Source organism: Hippopotamus amphibius, chromosome 3 (genome assembly GCF_030028045.1).
Source record: "Hippopotamus amphibius kiboko isolate mHipAmp2 chromosome 3, mHipAmp2.hap2, whole genome shotgun sequence".
Classification (NCBI taxonomy): Eukaryota; Metazoa; Chordata; class Mammalia; order Artiodactyla; family Hippopotamidae; genus Hippopotamus; species Hippopotamus amphibius.
In genome coordinates, this window is record NC_080188.1 from 121,789,852 (window position 1) to 121,810,157 (window position 20,306).

Here is a 20,306-nt window from a genome sequence, read left to right on the forward strand (position 1 = left end):
CTGTACACTGTTGGTGGGGATGTAAAATGGGGCAGTCCCTGGAGAACATAACGGAGATTCCTCAAAAACCTAAAAAGAGAATTCCTATTTGATCCAGCAACCCCACTTCTGGGTATGTATTCCAAAAACTTAAAATCATGATCTCAAAGGGATATTTCTCCTGTCATGTACATTACAGCATCATTCACAATAGCCAAGATGTATAAACAACTTACATCGATCAACAGTTGAATGGATAAGAAAACATGGTAGAGATATACAAAGGAATATCATTTGGCCTTTTTTAGGGAAAAATATATACATTTATTTGGCTTCACTGGGTCATAGTTACACCACGTTGGCTCTTCAGTTGCTGTAGGCAGGATCTTTAGTTGCGGAAGGTGACCTATTAGTTGTGACAATTGGGATCTACTTCTCTAGCCAGGGATGGAACCCAGGCCCCCCACACTGGGAGCATGGAGTCTTCTCCTCTATGCCACAAGGAAAATCCCAGTCATAGCTGTTTCTATGCTTAATTCCTTTCAATCAATTTGATGTGATGCTAAAACTGAAACCATGTACCTCAGATTAGGACAGAACCCAGGGGGCTGGGACTCAAACCCAGCCCAAACCCAAAGTCTTCCAACTGAGATCACACACCCGGTTTCAGGACTTACTTACACTCAGGTTCTTGATATCTCATCACAGAAAGAATTCAGTGAGAGACAAACTAAGAGCATAAGAAGTGGATTTATTTACACAGAAACACACTCCACAGTCTATGTGCCACCTCAGAAGGTGAGAAGGGCACCAGGGTATTGGGTTGTCAGTTTTTATAGGGGTGGGCAATTTCATAGACTAATGATTGAGGGGAGTATTCCAGCTATTTCTGGAAGGGGCAATAATTTCCAGGAATTGGGCCACCACCCACTTTTTTTTTTTTTTGAATACTTAAGACATGTTTATTTCTGTATCTTCATTTCCAACTGTAATACATTGCTTCTCTATTTAATATCTGAATTTTGTATATATACTGCCTTACTTTGGTTAGCTATATAACTATACTTCAGACTGTAGACCTCAACAGAACCTTAAATATCTAAACACAAATTCTACCTCTAACAAGACTTGGGGATTAAAATAACTGAGAGAGCATCATTTTTTATTTACATCAGCTCAGTTTATGTATGTTTAACTTATTCTAAAGACTGTTTCCAACATGAAAACCAAGTTTAAAATAACTTGATCACCTTGCTTCAAACACAGCTGTTCATATACCATACTCCAGCTCCATTCATGTAAGTAAATCCTGTATCAGAGATAAAAGCTACTTAACATAAATTCAGTGAGGTTGAACCTCTCGTAAACAGCATGAAAATACAGGTTGAAGAAAATTTTCCAGGATGCTACTATGTTTTTTTCTGCAGTATTAATGCAGTGAAACAAAATATTAAATTTATTTAAAATACAGATATGAGATTATTCCATTCTGTCCGAACCTATTAAATACCTTCCAAAAGTTTCATAATTCAGTCCTAGTAATTCTTGGAGCTGTGAGCATTTCCTGTTCAGAAACATGACCTCTATAAAAGCTCCCAGGAAATTTCAGAAAAATATAATCTTCTAATTTAAAAGTTGATTAATTTGCCAAATGATGCAGCCAGGTTTGCTTCTCTAAAAGCTTCTGATAAAGTTGGGTGTGTGTGACAGACTCTAGCTATATCTTCACAGGATGCTCCATATTCCAGTGCAAGAGCAGCTTCATTTATCATTTCACCAGCACCTGGTCCTAGAATATGTGCTCCCAATACTGTCTGTTGATTTCTGCCCAAGTATCTTCACCATGCCATCTGTGTCAGCATTAGTCTTAGCTCTGCTGTTAGCAGCAAATGGGAATTTCCCAACTTTGTACTCAATACCCTCTTCTTTCAACTGCTCTTCTGATTTGCCAACCCAAGCAACTTCAAGATGTGTAGAAATCACCGATGGTACACAATTGTAGTCAATGTGCACAGTGCCACCAGCCATCCCTTCAACACAGATAATGCCTTCATCCTTTGCTTTGTGAGCCAGCATTGGACCGGCAACCACATTGCCAATTGCATAGATATTTGGAATTTTAGTTTGTAATCTGGTATTCACTGGAATTCTACCTCTAGGATCCAGCTCAATTCCAAGTTCTTCTAGTCCTAAATTCTTAGTAAAGGGTCATCGGCCAATGCAAACCAGGAGTACATCACAAGTGATAACTTCAGCTTTACCACCAGCAGCAGCTTCAATAGAAACATCAATTTTTCCATCTGACTTCTTAGTAGCACCAGTAACTTTGGTATTCAATTTAAATTTAAATCCTTGTTTCTGAAGGATGCATTGAAAGTTTTTAGATACCTCCATATCAATTCCAATTCCACCAACATGACCCAAAAACTCAACTGCTGTCACAATTGCACCAAGTCTTTGACAAACTGAGCCCAATTCTACACCTATTACTCCTGCACCAATGACAACCATCTTTTTTGGAACTTTTTTTAAAGACAAAGCACCTGTAGATGACACTACTGTATCTTCATCAACCGTAATTCCAGGAAAAGGAGTGACTTCTGAACCTGTGGCTATAAGAATGTTCTTTGTATTGATAACTTGAGTGCTGCCATCAGCTTTCGTAGCGGTGACCTGATTTTTACCAGTTATCTTTCCATATCCATTTACATGAACAACCTTATGCTGTTTGAATAAATGGGCAATTCCCCCCGTTAAAGCTTTTACTGCATTACTCTTCTGCTCCATCATCTTCTCTAAATTCAAGCGAACTTCAGACATTTCAATTCCCCTAGATACAAAATCTTTTCCATGGGCCAAATGGTAATAATGAGAGTTATTCAATAAAGCCTTAGAAGGAATACAACCAACATTCAAGCATGTTCCACGGAGTGTTTCATTTTTCTCAATGCAGACTGTCTTGAAGCCTAACTGGGCAGCTTTAATAGCAGCAACATATCCTCCGGGACCAGAACCTATCACTGTTACATCAGCATCAATTGGTTGATCTGCATAAGTTCTCAGTGGCACTGCAGAAACTCCTTACAAACCATGAGATATCCGATTGAAATGGCCTCTCTTGGCCAAGGAACAGTACACACGACTCCAGCTCTGCATCTTGCCGCTGGACTTTCCTTTCCGCCAACCGTTCCTCCTGCGGTTGGCTTCTCCGCCGCCTCGCCAAGGTCTTCCTGCCCTGCACATGCACGAGCACGGCCTGCGTCCTCGGTCAGACGCCGTGCAATTGACCCGCGCGGCGCGTGCCCGTCAGGCTCGGCGTCGTACACTGTCGTAAGGGTCGTAGTGCTTTGTGGCAGCGGGGAATGAGGGACCATTTTAGGGCAACAAAGTGTCGGTATTGTCATGTGATCTTGTACTTGGAAGGCGGAGTAAGTAAGCAAAGCTATGGTTTGCTTAAGGCGCACTACAGAAAGTAAAGTTTCAACAGTTTTTGACTGTGCTAGGCTGAGGAATCTCAGCACTTTCCGGGCAATATCTCACTTTATCCTTAAATATATGAAGGATTCTGAGTATTTCCACTTCTTAGATGAGGCCCTGAGAGGTTAAACAACACCCCCAAGGTCTCACCAAGGACAGAGAGCTGCAGCGCTAAGGTCAAAGCCTTTAGCCTTAATTACTGCTTTATAATTTCTCCCGTAGATCAAATGCCATATAAGAGATGGAGTCACAGACTTTGGTATCACTGGCATCCTAATCTAAGTAACTAAGCTAACTAGCAATATGTAGAGAACACTATCGTCTATCTCCTCACCTGGGAAACACACCTCCTTGAGAGCAAATTAGAATGGGTGGGGTGGGGGATGAAATTATGTTTTTATAAGAGACACTGGAATACATTGTCTTCAAGACTGAGCACAGAGGTCTAAGGTCTGATCCTTGCTTTGCGGTAACTCTGTATAACGTGGATAAAACTTAATTCTACATTTCTCGAAAGTTTACTGCCCAGGCACTGTGGATTTAAATACTAATTAGAAATTAATGGGAATTACCTGGCGGTTCACTGGTTAAGACTTCACGCTCTCACTTCCAAGGGCCCAGGTTCATCCCTGGTCAGGGAACTAAGATCCCATAAGTCGGTGAGGAAGAGATTTCCTTGGCTCTTTCTGCTACTTCATTCTCTTGTGAGGGAAGACTTCATCTCTGGCATTGGCCGGCCTTGATTGTGTAACTTGGGTTTGCTGGGGTTGAATTTCTCCATTTATTGTTGTGGTAAAATGAACAGACTGTCAGTTATTTCTCCAGCAAAGATGGGTTTTGGATCAGAATAGAATTGAAACTCTGGCCCACAATCATGAGGAGCCATGAGTAAATCCCCCCACCACCCACTTTTTGATCCTTATGATTGTATGACTGAGGCTTATGGTCTAGAGGAAATTGACTTTTGCAACAACTTGGACCCATTTGGCTCTACTCAGTTTACATCATGTCCTCAGGCTATGTCATTCTTTCAATGGTTGTGCCGTGCCCCCTTCCCTCCTGTTTCATTCCATTCTCAGAGATGTTACTCCCATATTCCTTTTTTTTTTTAATTTATTTATTTATTGGCTGCATTGGGTGTCTGTTGCTGTGTGCAGACTTTCTATATTTGCAGGAGTGGTAGCTACACTTTGTTGTGCTACACAGGCTTCTCATTGCAGTGGTTTCCATTGTTGCAGACCACAGGTTCTAGGCTCATGGGCTTCAGTAGTTTTAGCAAATAGCTTAGAAGTTGTGGCTCATGGGTTCTAGAGCACAGACTCAGTACTTGTGGCACATGGCCTCTGTTGCTCCACAGCATGTGGGATCTTCCCAGACTAGGGATCAATGCCACTTTCCCAGCATTGGCAGGCAGACTTAACTTCTGGGCCACGAGGGAAGTCCCTAATCCCATATACTTATGGGAAGAAGAAGGGCAATGACCCATTCACTGTAACTCTTTCAATGCTGAGTAGGGGCATCGACCATGCCTATCAGGGAGTAAAAATCTCTGGATGCCTGATCTAGGGGCCCCCAGGGCAGAACAGCCCCTTGTTTTAAGTCAGTATATTCTAGAATCCTCACCTAGCCATCATGTTGGTGTGGAACTTTGTAATTGCTTCCATAGCCTGTTCATGAATCTCCTTAATAAAGAAGCACTTTTTCTACCAGCATCAGAGTACAGAAATATCTATAGATGACAGAATATTTAAAAGGCATGGTTAAACTTCTCATTACACTATAATCAATAAACTTGCTTACAATAACCAGAATTATGAATGCTTACAAGTAACATACCAAATAATCCTAGTTAAATATTTCTCTTTAAGATGCCTCAGGGGCCCTCTGAAGCACCCCACAGTTAGCTGGAAATCAAAAGGAACTTAAAATTTGATATTTGGGAAGTCTGTCAAAAGATTTCAAAACACTTGGTCAAATATGTTCATGGGTCACCATGAGACAATACTTTTTCTGTAAACAAAGTTACAAAAGATCTCAAAAGCAAATACACATCACTTGAAGGCATAGACACTCATGCTATCTGTTATTAGCAGCTGCATTTCAAGAAAACTTTTGAGGGAGAAACCAAATTGTCTTGGCCCATGCACTTTGAACAAAATCCATTTACCAAACTAAATTTACTCCAGTCTTAGAAACTCCTGATCATACACAACTCTTTTCAATACTATTTCTTCATTCCTCACACCTTCTTTTACTGAACACATACATCTTATTTTCATTAAAAGTTTGTTTTCTTTTTTTGGTTTTTTGGTTTTTTGCCATAAAGAGTTACTTTTCTGGTTCACAAATTTACAACAAAAAATGGTTTATTTGACCTCTAGTAAAGCTAGGTACAACAAAAGTATTATACTTAACATGGTTGATTCTAAAGACACATCTATATTAATCAAACCAACAAGTTTAAGCCACCTTCGATACCAGATATCGCTTTAGTACTAAATATTTTCCAGATGACATGAACCTAAAATACATTCTGACTAGACTGTTTTCTATTTCTGAGTATTTAGGTAAGCACTGAATTTCCTTTATGTCAATGAAACAGAACTGTTTCCCAGTTGATTTTTGGCAATACCGTACAGCTATGACACACACATAGATACATATCAACACACAAACACAAAGAAACAATGAGGCCTCAGACTTCCCAATCCAAAATTTCAGTCCTGAGTCAGGTAAAACATAAAACCTGTCAGTTACAAGAAGTTGGATTCAAATTGGGCTTCTGGCAGATGGAACAAATCAAGGTCACCTATCTAGATGGCTAAACCCTTTTCACTGGTGTTTACAGAAAAGACACCTAGCATTTCTACTTATCCTTGACAAGTCAAGTTCTAAATTCCTTTACCCTCTTCTTTAAAATTTGCATTGAAAAAGATGACAGACATAAGGGTTCTGAGAAGACCTAATAGGACATTTGCATCTCGACGGTACAAGCCACTTCCTCCTAGTTTGAGTTTGCTTCTGCTTTGTTTAATACTTACAAGCCTCTTGAATTCCCTGGTGGTGCATTGGTTAAGAATCTGCCTGCCAATGCAGGGGACACAGGTTTGAACCCTGGGCTGGTAAGATCCTACGTGATGGGGAGCAACAAAGTCCATGCACCACAACTACTGAGCCTTGCTCTACAGCCTGTGAGCCCACAGCTACTGAGCCCACATGCCACAACTACTGAAGGCCACCTGCCTAGAGCCCGTGCTCCACAACAAGAGAAGCCACCACACTGAGAAGCCTGTGCACTACAGTGAAGAGTAGCCTCCCTTGCCACAACTAGAGAAAACCCGTGCAAAGCTACAGAGACCCAATGTAGCCAATAAAGAGATAAATAAATTTATTTATTTAAGAAAAATTACTTACAAGTCTTTTAAGATAAATATGGAAGGTTTGGGGAGTTGTCAAAGATTGATGGGCTTTGGATTACATTTGGAGACACACATCTGGTCCTGTAAAGACTACATTTGCAAAACAAGGACAGTTTTGTTTTCTTTTTCAAAGACTTGGGTGGTTACCTCAATGATATTGAAAGCATGACACACCCATTCACCTATATTGGAAAGTTTTACTTTCCCTTATTTAGTTTCAGGGACAAGGCCTCTTCCAAAATTTCTATCAGGCCCTGAATATCAGATATGGTCAGCTTAGTCAGACCAGTGGCCTCTTATTTTGGTAATCTATTTACAAACATATTTGAGGATCTTACCTAGGTTTAAGAAATCTGTACCTTGAAGTGTGGGGACAGTGGTACACCTGCTAAGAGCATGGAAGCTTCATATCCCATCCCACATTTTTTTTTATGCATCTCTCCCAACTGGCTATTCCTGAGTTATATCCCTGTGTGACAAACTGGTATGTTACTGCATCAGGAATACATCAAAAGCTGCAATAATTCCAACAGAAAACTGGCTGAAGACAAACAGAAGAGGACTTGCACACCAGAAAGGACTGCAAAGATCCCAACATAATGGGGTAGGAAAGAAGGGGGGTGGAAGGAGAAAGAGGAGGAGAAGAAAGGAAAGGGACAAGTCTTACGCTCTGGGGTGAGGGGAGCTGAAACGGAGGTGTGATTGCTGAATTCGGAGAAACCCCCCTTATCTGATAGGGAAACCCCCTCTCCAATGGGAAATTTGATTGGGTCAGAAAGGAGGCATTTGCAACTGTTCAAAGAGGGTGAAGTGGCCTATCTGTGGCAGACAGGAAAGAGTGAGAAACACGCAGAGGGTCTGTACCATAGCTTTTCGTGTCCTGATTGAGACATGGGTTCACAGCTGTACAGGGGGTCTGGGTGCTGGAATGTGGGAATTGGAGACCTTGTTCAGGGTGAGAAACATTGATGCCTGTGGCAAGACAGACTAAGGGGACAGGAGGGAAGAAATCCACAGCAGAGAATGCCCACTGCAGAAAGTGGGGTGGCCATGGTGGAGGCATGCTACTGCTGAATCACACATGGGGGGGAGCAGCCACTGTTGTAGCCTCTTTTTCGGCACCTGCAACAAACAGAGGGTGGCCCCCTTTGGACCTGGCTGTCGCAGTCAACAAGGGATACAAATAGCACCCTGGTGGGGCTGGCCTCATGTGCCTGCTGCCGAGAGCCAGAAGAAGGTTGCAGAGAAGGTTATTTCTGGAGACATTCATATTACACCTGAGCCCACCAACTTCCCTATGCAATTGGCACCACTGCTGCTGCCAGGGCTCCTGTGACCCATGCAGGGCACTACTGCTGGCTCACAGGCAGGGGAAGGAGCCACTGTGGTAACCTCTCTCTCCCCACACACCAGCACCTACAGATGGACAGTAAAGGAAGCTCTGCTGGTTGCAGAGTAATACAAAAAGCCCCCGAAGGCTGCCCATCAGGGGTCTTGCACCAGGCACCAGTAAAGAATCACACGAAGGCCAGATTTCGTATACCCGCAGCCACTGGCATCCCTGTGCATTCAGCAGCATCCCTGGGGCTCCTGTGATCCAAGCAAGGCATTACTGTTGAGTCACACACAGGGAGAGGAGCCACTATCAAAGCCTCCCTCTCCCCACACATCTGCATCTTCAGATGAACAATAAAGTAAACCCTCACTGAAGCAGACCCAAAGAGCTCCAAGGCAGCCACAGAATCACTTTCTGGCAGTTACACCACACACAGAAGCAAGGATAAAACCAAAACTGAGAGAACTCAAACTTGGAAGGCAGCAGAGGGTATTTCAAGGTTGATAGGGATCTTAGATGTCACCAGGGCTTTCACTGACAGATAATGAGGCCCCAAGTGACAGCTGGCTACATCCCCAGCCCATATCCTGGGTCAACTTGACTCTGCCTCCCTCATTTTCTCTCTTTGTTAAGAGATGGCTGGTGGCTGTGATCTTCCTGTGAGGATTGGCCCCTTCTCAGAACTGGACAAGCTTCCTTAGAAGGAAACCCATGAAGCACAGCTTCTCAATTGGATTGTACTCTTAAATTAGGGATCCCATCACAGAACAAATGTGAGATAAAACCAGATGCACTCAGAGCCTGCTTTATTTATCCTCCCTGGGTGTCAAGCAGTCAGAAAACAGAGACTTGACATCAAAAGATCTAAGCTTAAGAAAGAAGTCTCAAGGAGAAAAGATGGCAGTGAAGTAAAAGGATGTGGAGGGCACCTCTCTCCACAGATGTATCAGGAATACATCAAAAGATGAAATAATTCCCATAGAAAACTGGCTGAAAACTAGCAGAAGACTTTGGACAACAGAAAGGAGTGCAAAGATCCTGACATAACTGTTACAAGTGACCTCTGCAGTCTGGAACGCTCTACCAGAAGTCAACTCAGAGACTCTGGGGAAGGAGCACTGAGTCCAGAATGCTGAGCCACTAGAGAGTCCTCAGCCACAGGGAAGATTAACAGCAGAGAATTCTCACAGAGGCTTCTATCAGACACTAACACCTGGTTTTGCCTGACTTCCAGCAACTGCCAGTGCTGGATACCTCACACCAAACCACAAACAGGATAGGAACACAAACTCACCCATCAGTACACAGACTACCTAAAGCTATATTAAGCTCACAGATACCCTAAAACATACCACCTGACACAGCCCTGCTCATCAGAGAGAAAAGACTCAGACCCACACACCAGAAAACGGGCACCGAGCCCTCTCATCAGGAAGCCTACTCAAGACAATGGACCAACCCCACCACAAGGGTCAGAGAGCAGAAACAAAAGGAATTGCTATGAGGCAGCATAAGGAAAGGAGAGAGCAAACACTATAAATTAGACAAAATGAGAAAACAAAGAAATATCTTGCAGGCAAAGAATCAAGATAAACATCAACAAAACCAAATAAATGAAGAGGAAATAGGAAAATTGCCTGAAAAAGAATTCAGAGCAATGATAGTAAAGATGATTCAAAGTCTCAAAAACAAAACAGAGAAAACAAGAAACAGTTAATAAGGGACATAGAAGAACTAAAGAGCAAAGAAACAGTAATGAACAACAAAATTACTGAAATGAAAAACACTGTAGGTGGTATAAACAGCAGAATAACTGAGGTAGAAGGAGTGAGTGAGTTGGAAGATACAATGATAGAAATAATTGCCACAGAGCAGGAAAAGGAAAAAGAATAAAAAGAATGAAAGACAGTCTCAGAGACCTCAGTGAAAACATTAAGTGCACCAATATTCAAATCATAGGCATCCCAGAAGAAGAAGAAAAAAAGAAAGGGTCTGAGAAAGTATTTGAAGAAGTTATAGTGGAAAACGTCCACAACATAAGAAAGGAAGTAGTTAATCAAGTCCAAGAAATGCAGAGAGTCCCATACAGAATAAACCCAAGGAGAAACACACCAAGGCATATATTTAATCAAACAAATGAAAATTAAACACAAAAAAGAAATATTAGAAGCAGCAAGAGAAAAGCAATAGCTACATATAAGGGAAAACCCATAGGGATAACAGATGAGCTTTCTGCAGAAACTCTGCAGGCCAGAAGGGAATGGCAGGATATACTTAAAGTCTAAAGAGAGAAAAACCTAGAGCCAAGAATACTCTACCAAGCAAAAATCGTATTCAGATTTGACAGAGAAATCAAAAGCTTTACAGACAACCAAAATTTAGAGAATTCAGCATCGCTAAACCAGCCTTACAACAATTGCTAAAGGACCTGCTCGAGGCAGGAAACACAAGAGAAGGAAAAGACCTACAAAAATAAATGCAATACAATTAAGAAAATGGTAATAGGAACACACATGTCAATAATTACCTTAAATGTAAATGGATTAAATGCTCCAACCGAAAGACACAGACTAGCTGAATGGATACAAAAACAAGACCCTTCTATATGCTGCCTACAAGAAACCCACTTCAGACCTAGGGACACATACAGACTGAAAATAAGGGGATGGAAAGAGATATTCAATGCAAAAGGAAGCCGAAAGAAAGCTGGAGTAGCGATACTCATATCAGACAAATTAGACTTTAAAGAAGACTATTACAAGAGACAAGGAAGACACTACACAATGATCAAGGGATCCATCCAAGAAGAACATAGAACAATTGTAAATAACTATGCCCCCAACATAGGAGCACCTCAATACATAAGGCAAATGCTAACAGCAATAAAAGGGGAAATCTACAGTAACACAATAATAGTAGGAGATTTTAACATCCAACTTACACCAATGGATAGATCATCCAAACAGAAAACAAGTAAGGAAACACAAGCTTTAAATGACACATTAGGACATCTCAGCTTAATTGATATTTATAGGACATTTCATATAAAAACTACACAATACACTCTCTTCTCAAGTGCACACGAAACATTCTCCAGGATAGATCACATCTTGGGTCACAAATCAAGCCTCGGTAAATTCAAGAAAATTGAAATCGTATCAAGCACCTTCTCTGAACACAATGTCATGAGACTAGATATCAAATACAGGAAAAAAACTGTAAGAAATACAAACACACAGAGGGTAAACAATACATTATTAATCAACCAAGAAATCACTGAAGAAATCAAAGAGGAAACCAAAAAATACCTAGAAAAAAATGATAATGGAAACACAACAACCCAAAATCAATGGGATGCAGCAAAAACTGTTCTAAGAGCGAAGTTCATAGCAATATAATCCTACCTCAAGAAACAAGAAAAATATTGAATAAACCACCTAATCTTACACATAAAACAATTAGAGAAAAAAGAATAAAAAATCCCCAAAGTGAGCAGAAGAAAAGAAATCATAAAGATCAGATCAGAAATAAACCAAAAAGAAATGAAGGAAACAATACCAAACATCAATAAAACTAAAAGCTGGGCCTTTGAGAAGATAAACAAAAGTGATAAACCATTAGCCAGACTCATCAGGAAATAAAGGGAGAAGATGCAAAACAACAGAAATAGAAATGAAAAAGAAGAAATAACAACCGACACTGAAGAAATACAAAAGATCATGAGAGACTACTACAAGTAACTATATGCCAATAAATTGGATAAACTGGAGGAAATGGATAAATTCTTAGAAAAGTACAGTCCTCCAACACTGAACCAGGAAGAAATGGAAAATATGAATAGACCAATCACAAGTACTGAAATGGAGACTCTGATTAAAACTCTCTGAACAAACAAAAGCCGAGAGCCTGATGGCTTCATAGGTGAATTCTATCAAATATTTAGAGAAGAGCTATCACCTATTCTTCTCAAATTCCTCAAAAATATAGCAGAAGGAGGAACACTCCCATATTCATTCTATGAGGCCACCATCACCCTGATACCAAAACCAGGCAAAGATGTCAGAAAAAAATGAAATTACAGGCCAATATCAATGATGAATATAGATGCAAAAATTCTCAATAAAATTCTAGCAAACAAAATCCAACAGCATACTAAAAAGATCATACACCATAATCAAGAGAGGTTTATCCCTGGAATGCAAAGATTCTTCAATATATGCAAATCAGTGAGTGATACATCATATTAACAAATTGAGGATAAAAACCGTATGATAGTCTCAATATAGGCAGAAAAAGCTTTTCACAAAATTCAACAACAATTTATGATAAAAACTCTCCAGAAATTGGTCATAGAAGGAAGCTACCTCAACATAATAAAAGCCATATATGACAAACCAACAGCCAACATCATTCTAAATGGTGAAAAACTAAAAGCATTCCCTCTAAGGACAGGAACAAGACAAGGGTGCCCAGTCTCATCACTATTATTCAACATATTTCTGAAAGTTTTAGCCACAGCAATCAGAGGAGAAAATGAAATAGAAAGAATGCAAATTGGAAAAAAAACAAGCAAAATTGTCACTCTTTGCAGATCACATGATATTATACATAGAAAACCTGAAAGACTCTACCGGAAAACTGCTAGCACTAATTGATGAAATTACTAAAGTAGCAGGATACAAAACTAATGCACAGACATCCTTTGCATTCCTATATACTAACAATGAAAGATCAGAAAGAGAAATTAAGGAAACACTCCTATTTACCATTGCAACACAAACAATAAAATACCTAGGAATAAACCTGCCTAAAGAGGCAAAAGACCTGTATGCAGAAAACTATGACACTGATAAAAGAAATCAAAGATGATACAAAGAGATGGAAGGACATAACATGTTCTTGGATTGGAAGAATCAACATTGTGAAAATGACTATTCTACCCAAAGAAATTTACAGATTCAGCATAATCCCTATCAAATTACCAATGGCATTTTTCACAGGAGCAAAAAATGTTACAATTTGTATGGAAACACAAAAGACCCCAAATAGCCAAAGCAATCTTGAGAGAGAAAGATGGAGCTTGTGGAATCAGGCTCCTTGAATTCAAACTATACTAGATGGCTACAGTGATCAAGTCAATATGGTATTGGGACAAAAACAGATATATAAATCAATGCAAAGAATAGAGACCCCAGGGATAAACCCAAGCACATACGGGCACCTTATCTTTGACAAAGGAGGCAGAAATACAATGGAAAAAAGACAGCCTCTTCAATAAGTGGTACTGGGAAAATTGGACAGCTACATGTAAAAGGATGAAATTAGAACACTTCTTAACATCATACACACACACAAAAAAAACTCAAAATGGATTATAAACCTAAATCTAAGGCCAGGCAGTATAAAACTCTTAGAGGAAAACATAGGCAGAACACTCTATGACATAAACCAAAGCAAGATCCTTTTTCACCCACTTCCTAGAATCATGGAAATAGAATCAAAAATAAACAAACGGAACCTAATGAAACTTAAAAGCTTTTGCACAGCAAAAGAAACCATAAACAAGACAAGAAGACAACCCTCAGAATGGGAGAAATTATTTGCTAACAAAGCAATGGACAAAGGATTAATCTCCAAAATATACAAGCAGGTCATGCAACTTAACACCAAAAAACAAATAACCCAATCTACAAATGGGCGGAAGACCTAAATAGACATTTCTCCAAAGAAGACATGCAGATGGATAACAAACACATGAAAAGATGCTCAACATCACTACTTATTAGAGAAATGAGTGTCAAAGCCACAAAGAGTTATCACCTCACACCAGTCAGAATGGCCATCATCAAAAAATCTAGAAACTTTGAATGCTAGAGAAGGTGCAGAGAAAAGGGAAGCCTCCTGTACTGTTGGTGCAGCCACTATAGAAAACACTATGGAGGTTCCTTAAAACACTAAAAATAAAACTACCATATGACCCAGCAATCCCACTTCTGGCCATATACCCTGAGAAAACCATAATCCAAAAAGAAACATGTACCACAATGTTCATTGCAGCACTATTTACAACAGCCAGGACATGGAAGCAACCTAAATGCTGACCAACAGATGAATGGGTAAAGAAGATGTGGCACATATATGAAACTGAATATTACTCAGCTATAAGAAGGCATGAAATTGAGTTATTTGTAGTGGGCTGAATGGACCAAGAGTCTGTCATACAGAGCAAAGCAAGCCAGAAAGAGAAAAACAAATAATGTACACTAACTCATACAGATGGAATCTGAAAAAAATGGTACAAATGAACCCAGTCACAGGGCAAGAATAAAGGTGCAGATGTAGAGAATGGTCTTGAGGACACGGGGCAAGGGCGGGGGTGGTGGAAGCCGGGATGAAGTGAGAGAGTAGAATTGACAAATATACACTGCCAAATATAAAATAGATACCTAGTGGAAAGCTGCTGCATAACACAGGGAGATCAACTCAAAAATGGATGATGACGTAGAGAGCTGGGATAAGAAAGGTGGGAAAGAGTCACGGTGGGGGATATGGAGATATGTGTATAAACACAGCTGATTCACTTTGTTGTATAGCAAATACTGGCACAACAGTGTAAAGCAATTATATTCCAATAAACAGCTTACAAAAAATAAAATAAAATAAATGGGTTGGGATTAAAAGAAAAGAAATCTGTACCTCATGTTTAGACACTATATAAGCATTTTAACTTAATAATCACGGTCTGGATATCTTTGGCCAAGCCCAGAACCTTGATATTCCACATTCCAGGGTCATTACTAATATTTCTATTTAGCTTCAAAGTTTATCCATTCCTTTTTGCTATTTGTCAGAACCATTGGGTGATGAGGGTGGTTCCCTATCCCCTCAAGAAACAGAGTGACCCCTAACTTAGTTAATAAATCTCTTCCCATTAAAGGGATGGAACCCTCAGGTACAAACAGAAAGGAATGTACAAACAGCTGGCCATTGATCTTGCACAAAAGGGGTTCCAGGAAAGTGTGCCTCTTTCTCTTCCCTGACAACCCCATTATGTTTTACTTATGACTGCTAAGGTTTCCAATCCTTTGGGTTAAGACTGAGAAGGTTGCACCAGTGTCTGTGAGAAATTGTATCAACTGACCCACCACATCAATGACCACTGGAGGCTCGACATTCGTTATACACATGGTAGCTCTAGGGAGAGCCACTTTAGGCCTTGGGCACCCAAAGTCTTCTGATTGCAAAACAATCAAAGGCGAAGTGGCCTCCATTGCTCTCTGGTGTCTGGGGCATTCCCTCTTCCAAGCCCTGGATGTTTGCCTGGGGCACATCAATACAATCCTCCCTCAGTGCCCCTTTTGTCCACACAGTGTTCACTGGCCTTGTATGGGTACCTGTAGGCTTTGTGGTCTGCCAGGGCCACATTGGCCCTGAAAAGCCAGCTTCCCCTTTGCTGGTCTCTGAGCAGACAAAGCCACGGCCATCATTTGGGCCTTTTGCATGTTTCCCTGGATGTATTCAGCCTTTTCCACCATATCCCTATTACTGAAAACCAAGTAAGCCAATTGGAACAAGTCATTCATCAGAGTCTGAGCACCAGCCATTTTTTCCTGAAATTTGCATCTGAGGTGTGGGCCACACTGGGCTAGGAAATGCATAGCTAAAAGGGCCTGAACCTCAGGGGAGGAGGGATCCACTATCACTCAGGATCCATAGCCATGTAGGGTGTGTCAGTTAAACACTCCTCTGTCTCCTTCCTGGAGTTATTCCTCTGAGCTATACATGCCTTAAATTCCTTTGGGGATCCATTGCCTGGGTACAGTGCCATGAAAAATTGAATATAGGTTATGTTATATCATTTTAAATTTCTCAACTCATATTGTGGACAAACCTGATGACATAACCTACCTTGTTTTTTCCCTTTTAATTCCTGTGGTCCAAATCTTTCCCAATCTTGGAGTATATGGCCCATAGGGGTTTTGGTTAGGATTGATGTAGCCTGACCCACTTCAGACAAGCCTGAAGTGACATCTCTAACTCCCAAGCTATGCAAAATTCCCCTCTTAAGTCACAATTAACCACTCAATATGGTAAAGTTGGGCACTTATGATATTAGATGCTACCCCTTCCAAGGTAGTCTCCCAACCAGCTGTTAGTACTCAAAAAGTTGTAACAAGGAAATGGCACAGAAGACATCCCAAATGGTGTTGACGATGACCAGGAGTCAGTCTAGCTACAAGTTGCGAATAAACGATCAGCACTTGTGAGGGTCAGAAGGAGGGGAGTAAAAACAATAAAAAGTAAACCTTGGTGGTCACAGAGGTCTTCTGAGGTTAACAGAGGGAAGAAAGGAAGAAAGAAAGAAAGAAAGAAAGAAAGAAAGAAAGAAAGAAAGAAAGAAAGAAAGAAAGAAAGAAAGAAAGAAAGAAAGAAAGAAAGAAAGAAAGAAAGAAAGAAAGAAAGAAAGAAAGAAAGAAAGAAAGAAAGAAAGAAAGAAAGGAAGGAAGGAAGGAAGGAAGGAAGGAAGGAAGGAAGGAAGGAAGGAAGGAAGGAAGGGAGGGAGGGAGGGAGGGAGGAAGGAAAGAAGGAAGGAAGGAAGGAAGGGAAAGAAAGAAAGAGAAAGAAGGAAGGAAGGAAGGAAGGAAGGAAGGAAAGAAAGAGAGAGAGAGAGAGAGAGAAAGAAAGAAAGAAAGAAAGAAAGAAAGAAAGAAAGAAAGAAAGAAAGAAAGAAAGAAAGAAAGAAAGAAAAAAAGAAAGAAAAAGAAAAAGAAAGGAAGGAAGGAAGGGAGGGAGGGATGGAGGGAGCAGGAATGAATGAGAATGTAGGAGACAAACTTTAGGGTCAAGGAGAAGAGTATAGAGATTAACAATGTTGTCCTGGACCTGCTGTTGACTGTGTATAAGCATACACAGTTGACACGTCAATCAGAAATGAGCAGACATCGGCAGAGCGTTCTCTCCAACATAGCTGGCCGGTGACTTACTGATGTAGGAGATAGATGGGCTCCAGGCTAGGCATTTACAACTGGCCTCCCGTTTACATCTCAGGGGGCAGAGAAGATCATGAGCTCCAGACCAGACATTCATTACCAGTCCCCTCTTCACCTATCCTGAGGCAAGAGACACACCGGCTCCCAGACTACATAATTACAACTGGATTCCTGCCTATATTTTGATATCTGCACTTCGATATATACAACAGTAACAAGAATAGGGTAAATAACTGAATACTGGACACTTTTCTGGCAGGGGCAGAGAGGAGCTAAACCCTGTTAAAATATCAAGTGCTCATACATTCCCCATCCTTGAGACAAGAGAGACAGTACACATGCACAGAAAGGCTCCTTGGAGGTCAAAAGGAGCCACCCCACAATGTCATGCTAAGGTTTCCCATAGGCCTCTGGGATGAAATTCATCTTAGAAAAAAGTTGCGCATGCATGATGGGGAGGGTCCTGGGACAGATCAGGTGTGAAGAAGAAAAAACAGATAATTGGCCAAAGGTAAACAAAGACCAGGAAGAACTGCCCTATATAAATGACTTAACTGCCTCTTTACTGTACTCTTTCTCATTAAGGAGGACGCCTACAACCTTTCTCTCCGGGTGTGCATCTCTGCCTTGCTTCTGTCTTAACTAAACAAATTGTTTCTCTGTATGCTCTCCCACTTGTTGTTATGTCTCTAATAATAAACTTTGTACCTTCTTTTACAGTTTCAGCCTTCATGAGAAATGCATTTTTCACTGGGGGCAAGAGCCAGGGAAAACTACCTTCTAGCCTGTAGTCCTTGCTGGTCTGGTTCCTAGGAGGCCTAGCTTTTATGCAGGCTACCCGGGTTCACTTCCTTGGCAGGGAATTAAGACCTCACTTCACCCCACTGCCTACTGCTGCCTTTCTGGGATCAGGTGGTGCTGAAATCTAGGAATTCAAGGTAAAGGGTAGGTCTTGCACAAACTGCTGGCTGGAGACTTCTGACTTTCACTCTCTCTCCCATGAGAACTTGCTAGCTCTCAGGTCTCTGCTTTGTTCTCTTTCCAAGCCCCACAGGGCTTCATCTTGGCTCTCTCAGTTCAGGAGCCCAAGGGGTCTCTCTCACTCTCACTTGCACTCACTCCCTCATTCTTTGGATCAAACTCTCCTGTCTCCTTTTCTGTGTGTGTGTGTGTGAGTGAGAATCTCTCTCTCTCTGTCTCTGTCTCTCTGTCTCTCTCTGCCTCTCTGTCTCTCTCTCTCTCTCTCTGTCTTTCTCTCTTTCTCTGCCTGAACTGCAACTCCCACCATGCCCTGTGCCCAAGCAGTTCATCCTCATCAAACCTGCAAGCAATGGGCAGGGAGCCAAGGATCAGTGCCTGCCGCTCTCACCTACAAATTGCACCCTGCTACATGCCAGCCTTTATTTCTCTGGGAAGAAGAATTTCCTCCCACAGAGCCCACTGCATTCCACTGCCTTTCTCCCCAAGCAGCCTGCCAGGCATGCACCCTGCCCTTCACTTTTTTTTTCCTGTGATTTTCTAACCAAATCCACTCAGAAAACAAGGTCACTTTTTCACCTAAGCCTTATGTCTCCTTCAATTGTACCTTAGACACCAAACAAACAGGGCAAAAGAGTTGGGGTTCCTCTGCTGATTATCTTCCCACCTTACTCTGTGTCCAAAGATCCTCTACGGGAATACTCTCATCTCTCAGCCCTCAAATCCTGACCCCTGTGGCACTTTCCATTGTGGCCAACTCCAGCTTCTCCAGGAGTTCCCCCTTCACTCCAGGCCTTAACAGCCCATAATCTGTAACAGACTATCTATTGGGCTGGCCACTTCCATACAGCCTACATCCTAGGCTTTATAGATGTTCAGTCTCCAGGAACACACTCCAGCAGAGTAAGCCCTATAGACAAGGGATCCCTCCTAAGAAAAGTCCTGGCAACCAGTCTGCACTGGTTCAAAAGCCCTCCTCTGTCCCTGCTGGGTTGGGTGCCTTGCATGAGGCTTCAACTGGGGCCAGAGATGTCTGCTCAGGATTTGGTGGGCAAATACACTTAAAACCCCACCAGGTTTGAAGGGAATTAGGGGCCGCCCCAAACCCCTTCATGCGTGAGCCTCCTAGTAAGTGATTCTAGCACTCTGGATTTCATTCTAGGAGCACTGTCTTGTTCTGGGTTGCAGGTTACTTGACATGGGAGGTTCCCTTTTCTAAGCCAAAAGGGCTGAGAAAAAGGAAAATCTTAGATTCCACTGTAGCAGTGCCTGGCCTTTATTTAAGTTGGGGATGGAAAAATGGCCTGAAAATGGGTCTCTTACAATTAGACACTTATTGCCACAGGATGGGAAAATGAACTGAGGTTCTCTTTTGTGCAGGACTTTCTCCTATAATCAAAAGCCTGAGGAATCAGAAAAACTCTCCTAACATTCTAAAGAATCCCCTTCTAACTTCTCCCAACTCTCAGTGGTAGAGAACCAAGCCTCACCCACTCCTGAAATTTCCCTTATTCCTTCAAATTCTTCTGATCAAAGACCCCACCTTCCCAGAGGGACAATCCCTGCTGGGACAACATTTTATCAGTCAGTCTGCCCCTGTTATCACAGCCAACTTTAATACTATCTTGCTTATATTGTAGCTGTGAAACCATGACTACAGAAAGAGAAGGATAACTTTGAAAAGTGTGGCCACAGTATTCTTTAGATTCCAGAGAAGATTGGTTAAGATAAAATTTTTTTCAATGACAAAACTGGTTCTTTTTGCATATGTAATAAAAAAAAAACCAGCTAGCATGTTAAAATATCTTTTTCACAATGCTGACCCTGAGAGAACAAAAATATGCCTAGGAGAAAGCTTGAAGTTAACTCTTATCAGGAGCTTGAGATACATTCACAGCCCACTTTGCCTGAGACTTCAGCCTTGGGTTAATTAATACAACTTCAAGCCAAGGGAAAGAAAAGGGGGGAAGGGGAGGGGGCCAAGAGACATTTTGAATCTCTAGCAGAAACTATGAGATCTCCACATGTCTCGATATATGCGTATGTCTCAGTATGAGTCTTTGTCTTTGGATACTATTGCTGAGGTTAATTTGTAAATGAGCTCTATTTAATTGGCTTAAAGAAAGC

General features: G+C 41.3%; 1 pseudogene; it reads right to left on the minus strand.

The window, feature by feature from the left end:
• Nucleotides 1-1,479: 1,479 nt before the first annotated feature.
• LOC130848913 (dihydrolipoyl dehydrogenase, mitochondrial-like) lies at nt 1,480-3,156 on the minus strand (annotated as a pseudogene).
• Between the last annotated feature and the right edge of the window lie 17,150 nt (nt 3,157-20,306).